Below are 7250 nucleotides of genomic sequence, written 5' to 3' on the forward strand. Positions count from 1 at the left end.
AATCGATTCCCGCATTCGGTTTTTGAAAATTTTGACGTCAAGAGCACTTTTCAAAACAATAGTTTCTGTAAGTGATTTATGTATTATTTTTTTAGGTGAGTTGCTCCAGCCTGCATTTTTCATGAGTCTTTTTGTAACATCTTAGGCTATTTTCATAAAAAAATAGAACGAAAAAAATCGTGGGCTCACCTTTAAATTTGACTTTTAAGCTTAAAAACCAAAAACCTATTATAATTGACGTGTTCTTTTTTTCTTTCTGTTTATTTTTCGGAAATCCCGTCAAATTTCCTACAAGTTTGTCTTTGACCACTTTTGATACGATACAACGGCTTCGAGGAACAGAAATATTTAAATTACGAATTACAAAAATATTTAAAAAACTTACGCCCTTCTCAAATGTCATTGTCGAGTGAAACTGGCTCCATATACATAAAGATGGCTTATCGAGAAATTAAAAAGAGAGATGTGAGCCGGTAACATGGAGTTAAACTTTCGCAACTGGTAAACTGCCGTTCTACGCATAATTGTCCCATGTTCAAAAAAGTGCAACTGAGAAAAACGCGATTGAAATTTTTCGACCGATTTCTGTGTTTCTACGCATAATTGTCCCGTGGGTTCCTATTCGCCCTATGTGTCCCTAATCGCCCCAGTTAGCAGTTTATCACCCTTATTTGTGATCCTCTTGCTATACAACAGGTAAACAAGGCATAATGCTTAGTAAAACTAATGATTCCGTGTAAGAAAATACTTGATGGGACAATTATGCGTAGAAGTTCAACGATGGGACAAACAGACTTGGTGTTGTTTTTGATGAGTTTCCGAACAAAGTACCAGATTTTATGTGTTTTTCTTAAAGCACACATCAGACTAAACTTAAAAATGGCATAAAGTCAAAATCGTCAAAAACTGACATGGGACAATTATGCGTAGAACGGCAGTATTGCAAAAATACATTTTCTAATTTAATAGGCATTTGACAATTCAAGTTTGACTCAAATGGGGTTGCTGAACATTAATTTGATGTTAAAAGTAAGAGAAAAAAAACAATGGTGGTGGTGAATTCAAACGCTTCTCAAGATTTCAATAATCATTTTGAAAGCAGTTTTAATATTAAAAAAATCCTAAGGAATGGATTTTCTTGGAAGAATTGCTCTTCATGAATTTATACGAGCTTTTTTCAATAAAGTTGACACAATAGTAGTTTATGCAACAAGTTGCAAAAAGAGGATTTTTTCAGCACGAGTCGTACATTTATCCAACGAGGTTCACCGAGATATTTTTGTAGATATTTTTGTATTCTGTAATTTAAAAATGATTCTGTAATTTAAAAATCAAAGCTTGCGGGAAATTGGACGGGCTTTCTGAAAAAAAAAAAAAAATACACTGGAAGGAAATACACGCCACTTCAATGGGATTTTTCAATTTTTATGATTAAAAGTTAAATTTTAAGGTGGAGTCACGATTTTTTTTTCGTTCAAAACTTTTTGAGGAAACAGCCTAAAATACTATCAAAAGCAACAGTGTAGCCAGAATTTTGGTTCGGGGGCTTCAGCCCGAAGCCCTCCCCCCTGGCTACGGGCCTGACCAAAAGACTCATAAAAAATGCAGGATGGTATGTCTCTCCTAAAAAAAATACAAAAATTATTTACTAAAACTGTTTTTTTGAAAAGATGTCTAAACGTTAAAATTTTCAAAAACCGATAATGGGAATCGATTCTCCAGACAATTTTACATAAAAGTCTCCATATTGACCATGGTCCTATGTTCAATCCTTAGGGAGATACAACGGTTTTATAAATAAAAATGTTGAAAAATTGAGTTTTTTGTGGTTTTTGGCAATTTCTATACGACAGACTTAGTTTTTCAGTCACGTAAATATTTTTACCGGAAAGCTCCTCCAATTTCCCATAAGTTTGCCTTTGACAGCTTTTCAGTTGGATGCATGGGCTTACAGATATAAGCTTAATTACATTGCTCATAACTGAAAACAGAATATTTTTTTCAGTGTGGTAGAAATCTGGATAGTAAATCATCTTACGTAAATATTCAAACAAGTCAAATTCAAAAGCTGTCAAAGGCAAACTTATGTGAAATCGGACGAGCTTTCCGGTAAAAATATTTTCGAGACTGAAAAATCAAGTCTGTCATATAGAAATTGCCAAAAACTACCAAAAAAGCTGTTTTTTTTTTACATTTTAATTTTTAAAACCGCTGTAACTTCGCAAGGATTGGACTTAGGGCAGTGGTCAATATGGAGACTTTGATGTAAAATTGTCTGGAGAATCAATTTTCACTATCGGTTTTTGAAAATTTTGACGTTTAGACCACTTTTCAAAAAAAAAAAGAAAAAAACAGGCTTAGTAAATAATTTTTGTATTTTTTTAGGAGAGACATACCATCCTGCATTTTTTGTGAGTCTTTGGTAGTATTTTAGGCTATTTCCTCAAAAATTTTGAACGAAAAATAAACGTGACTTCACCTTAAAATTTAACTTTTAATCATAAAAATTGAAAATCCCATAGAAGTGGCGTGTATTTTTGTTTCAGTGTATTTTTTTCAGAAAGCCCGTCCAATTTCCTGGTCTTTGACCACTTTTTGGTACGATGCAATGGCTTCGAGATACAGTCATTTTTAAATTACAGAATACAAAAATATCTAAAAAAAATTAGAGGGTCGGGTACAAAAGTACCAGAAAAATTCCTGATTTGAGCTGGAATTGCTCCTTTATAGCTATTTTTTGCTTTCCAGTAACAATTTACACACTTCAAGACAAAACGAAGTTTTTTTTTGTATTGAGTTTGAAAATATTGAAGGGCATGGAGAAAAAATTCGTAAGCTTAATGGAAATTAGGGGTTAGTATTTTTCGTTAAAAGACCAACCAATATCCTTTCTTTTTAAACGTGGCGAGCTTGAATGGTTCAGCCGTTCCGATATGTTATATATTTTTTTTTGGTTTTTGCGAAAGTCGTTCAAAAACGTCAAATTGTTTTGGCCAAGGAACTTTCATGCCACATTTGAGCCAAATAGGAGTTTTTTTTATATGAATCTTTCTGGTTTGACGTAGAATCGCCGAATTCTTTCATGTTGTGCATCCGTGAATATTAGCGGCCTGGTTCCTTTGGCAATTTTCACACTTTACGCTCGACTTGTACTGCTGGGTGTTGGGTTGGATAACACTGTATTTTTTTATTTATTGTTGATAGAAGTGCTTGATAGTGTTGTTCAGGTTGGCAGTTGACTACAAACCACAACAAATGTTGACCAAGTTCCTTTCACGAAAAACAAATATTCAACAGAGACAGGCACAAATAATGTTGATCCAAACCGATAAGCTAAATGTCACCAACAATCAATGTTAACACTTCCCCCCTTTCCCCTCTTTCTTTTTCCTTTCCCCAGGGTCTGGTGGATTACGAGGACAACTCGGACGAGGAGGAGGATGACGACGACGACAGCGACTGCCCAGCACAAAAGAAGCCAAGAATAGCATAGCAGCAGCATATGCGTCATCACCATCCGCAGCAACAGCAGCATAATCACCATCATCACCCGAACCACCACCACAACCACAACTCCCAGCCGCCGTCGGAGGAGAACAATTCCGTTGACGCCGCCGTCGCTAGTACCGAAACAACAACAAATTATACATAATTCATATAAATACATGTGTACGCTAGAGGTTAAAATAATTGCTAATTTAACACACACACACAGACACACATGCGTGAGAGAGGGGCGTATTTTTAATTATTACATTGGCTAATAATTGAAGCTGTAATTTAAAAACGGGGAATGAAGATGAGCAGCAAAATGTTGTTGGAGGGGAAAAAAAGGAAGGAAAACACATCCACGCAGAGAAACTGAATACGAATAAGTCTAATATAATTATTAAACTATTAAAGAAGGTAAGCAAACAAACAAACAAAAAAAAAACGCAAAAGAACGGATTAAACAAATCAACCACATGCTACTACACACCCAACTTTTACTACACACTTAAACACGCGAACAAGAAGAAAGATGCGCGCGCGGCTTAGTTGAAAAAGCAGCTGCAGCAGAAAGTAAAATTTGTAAAACAATATTATTGTTTGAAAAAAGAAAGAAAATCTACGCCGACAAACAGGAGAAGAAAACAAAACAAGCTTTTCAAAAGTGTGTTTTGAACGTTGTTTAGGGAAAAGAATTAAGTAAAATAAAAAGCTACATACTATTTAATGGATAAAGAAAAACGAATCGACGCGAAGCAAATTTGGCTCGCGCCAAGCGGCAAACATTTTGCACCTTTTGAACAATTGTAAACCAGACAAAACAAACAAAAAAAACTGTTGACCATTAAACATGTAAAGTGTGCTGAACAAAAAAAAAAAAAAATGACGCAGTTGTCGTCGTGTTCCGGGCCTGCAATTTCAGAGGCGTGATTCTCTGCCGGAAAGGTCTTGCGAGCTTTGTTCAATCGGAAAACAACCTTTTAATCCGCCGGGAAAAGGACAAATGAAACGCGATCGGCCCTTCATTTGCCGTTTTCCCTCCGAACGTTCACCTTTCTTGTTGGGTAAGCCGCTTTCGGAGTCAAAGAAATCCCGCCATGCAGGCCGGAACTTTCGCTCCCAGACCGGCTTGCCGTTCAAATGATTTGATCATATATTTTTTTGTGCTGTAAATAGTAGTTACTGGTAACTGTAATTAGCGGGTAAGCCAAATTCTCGTAGGAAATAAAAGGAAATCAACAAATTAAAACAAAAAGAAACAAACCCAAAATCGAGCGTCCCTGTACTTTGTCGAAACAATCATTTCTTCCGAGTTGCGATCTCTCCAGATCTTGACCTTTCCGTCACAGAATCCGTGACACCACGAGCAAGAGATCTGAAATGAGGCGAACAAGTGAAGAATATAAAAAAAATTAAACAGAAAAAAAACAACACACACAAATAATGGGCAACTTTTTACATGATGGACAAAACAAAAGAAAACAAAAACACTCTGTAAGATGGACGAAAAAGTGGACGCGAAATGGAAAATAATATACAAAAAAAAATCTTTAAACAAAAAATGTTTACTGTCTCTTCCTTATCGTTTTCGTCTAAATTCATCCGAAATCCCTGTTTCCCCTTACAATCCATCCCATGTCATTGTAGCTTGGTGGGCACACCGACTAAAAAAACTTGTTTAACAGTTAGGCTAATTTGTAGACAAACATCAATTTTTCCCAACGCGGACTTGAACTTCAAGTTGTTCGGCTTTTTTTGAAAATCGACTTCAGATATCATCATCTGAATATTGTACGTAGAGGGTGACGATTCTCGAGATTTTCAATTTCCGGGGAATCAAGAATTTGATCATTGTCCGGGAATTCCCGGGACCCGGGAGATTTTTTAACTATGCCAATAGTGGCAATAATTTAAAAAGAAATGTAATATTTTTTTCTTTTCAATGAATTAACTAATTTATACTTGTTATATGAAACGTTAATTTAAGTATCCTTAATATTTTGAGGAACTATAACTACATTTTTTCTGAATCTGCAAATACAAGATCGTTTCTTGAACTTTTTGGGACTCAAAATATTGATCCTTGCACTGTAACTTGGATTTGCCCCGCACTTTTCTCTCGCACTTTTGACAACAAAATTGCCAAAAACTAGGCAACCAGCAGTTGTTTATTTACATTTCCAGTCGCAGTTTCCACCAAACTGGACAATCGCACTTTAAAATTGCGATTGACAGGTGAGCAACATCGGCTCGCTTTGATCATTTTTTGAGAATGTTAAAATTTCCCAAGCCAGTTCGACAAGTCGCAATAGTGCGATCGATAGCAATAATTTAGTGCGAAGTCAAAGTTAGTGAGAATTGCGCAATAGTAGATTAAATTTTTTACGTATCTTTATTCGCACTGAGTGATTTTTCAAAAGATGCATAAACTGGTTGCATGAACATCCTAAAAGATTTTTGTGTAGTTAAAAATAGCTAAAATATAATTTTCCTGTATCGGGATTTTTGCTAGATGATAAATAACGACTTAAAACAACAATTTAAACTTCGTTTTTTTTCCTTTTTAAGGTCAACTGCAAATATTCATTGAAGAAAAAATACAGTTATCAGGAAACCCCAAATGTTCAAAATTGGCTAGTGGAAAGTTGTAAATTAGGTTTCAAACCGATTTACAAACTAACCCGATTTGGAACCAAGGTGACCTGCTTCTCTGTCAAAGATTTTGACAAGTTGCAAGAGCTACTCAAGAAGAAGAAAGTGGAATTCTACACCCACGATCGGCGGAGCGAACGAAATCATCGGGTGGTTCTTCGTGGGTTTCCTGATGAACTGAAACCGGACGAGGTCAAGTACCTTCTGAAGAGGGATCTCAAGCTGGACGCGCTGGAGGTGCATACCATCAAGCGGAAGGAAAAGTCCACCGTGGACGAAACTCCGTACATTGTGGTCTTACCCAAGGGATACACCAATCTGAAGAAGCTCTCTGCAATGAAAGTTGTGGCAAGCACTATCATCCGGTGGGAGGCCTACCGGAACAAGCGGCCGAACGTGACCCAGTGCAGGAACTGCTTGCAGCTGGTCATGGAACCAGGAACTGTCACCTGAAAGGGAGGTGCAACAATTGTGGGGGTCCCCACAAGACGGACGAGTGCAAAGTCCAAGAAGCCGAGCCGAAGCGGTGTGCCAACTGCTCTAGAGCCCACGAAGCCACGGACCGCAGCTGCCCTAAGCGTGCGGACTTCATCCGGAGGCGCCAGCAGGCGTCGAATCCGAAACCGCCGGCAAGGAAGGCGGAGAATCAGAGTCCAGCAGTTCCGGCGTTTACGCCGGCGGAGTTCCCTCCGTTGCCGGGCGCAGTTCCGGACGGAAAATCCAAGGATCGCCCTCGTCCCGCAGGAAGCAGCCAAGGTGGCCCCCGAGACGGTGGAGCCACGGAGAAGGAAGCCGGGGAGGTACTCTACAGTTCGGCTGAGCTGTGGGGGATTTTCTCCGAGTACATCGGCAGGTTCAAGACCTGCAAGACCCACTTGGACCAAGTAACCCTCGTCAGTTACATGATCTCCAAGTATGGAATTTAAAGAGTTTTTGTTTTGTTATTATATATTGTTATACTGATCCTCGGTCCCAACCTGGTCACAGCACCTAAAAGGACCTAATAAAAATAAGTTAAGAAAAAAAAAATAGGGTGTGTTCCATAACTCCTGAATTCACGTCATTGAATTTACGTTACCGATTCATCTTTAGACGTAAATAGTTTTTCA

This window comes from Culex quinquefasciatus, chromosome 1 (assembly GCF_015732765.1).
Source record: "Culex quinquefasciatus strain JHB chromosome 1, VPISU_Cqui_1.0_pri_paternal, whole genome shotgun sequence".
Classification (NCBI taxonomy): Eukaryota; Metazoa; Arthropoda; class Insecta; order Diptera; family Culicidae; genus Culex; species Culex quinquefasciatus.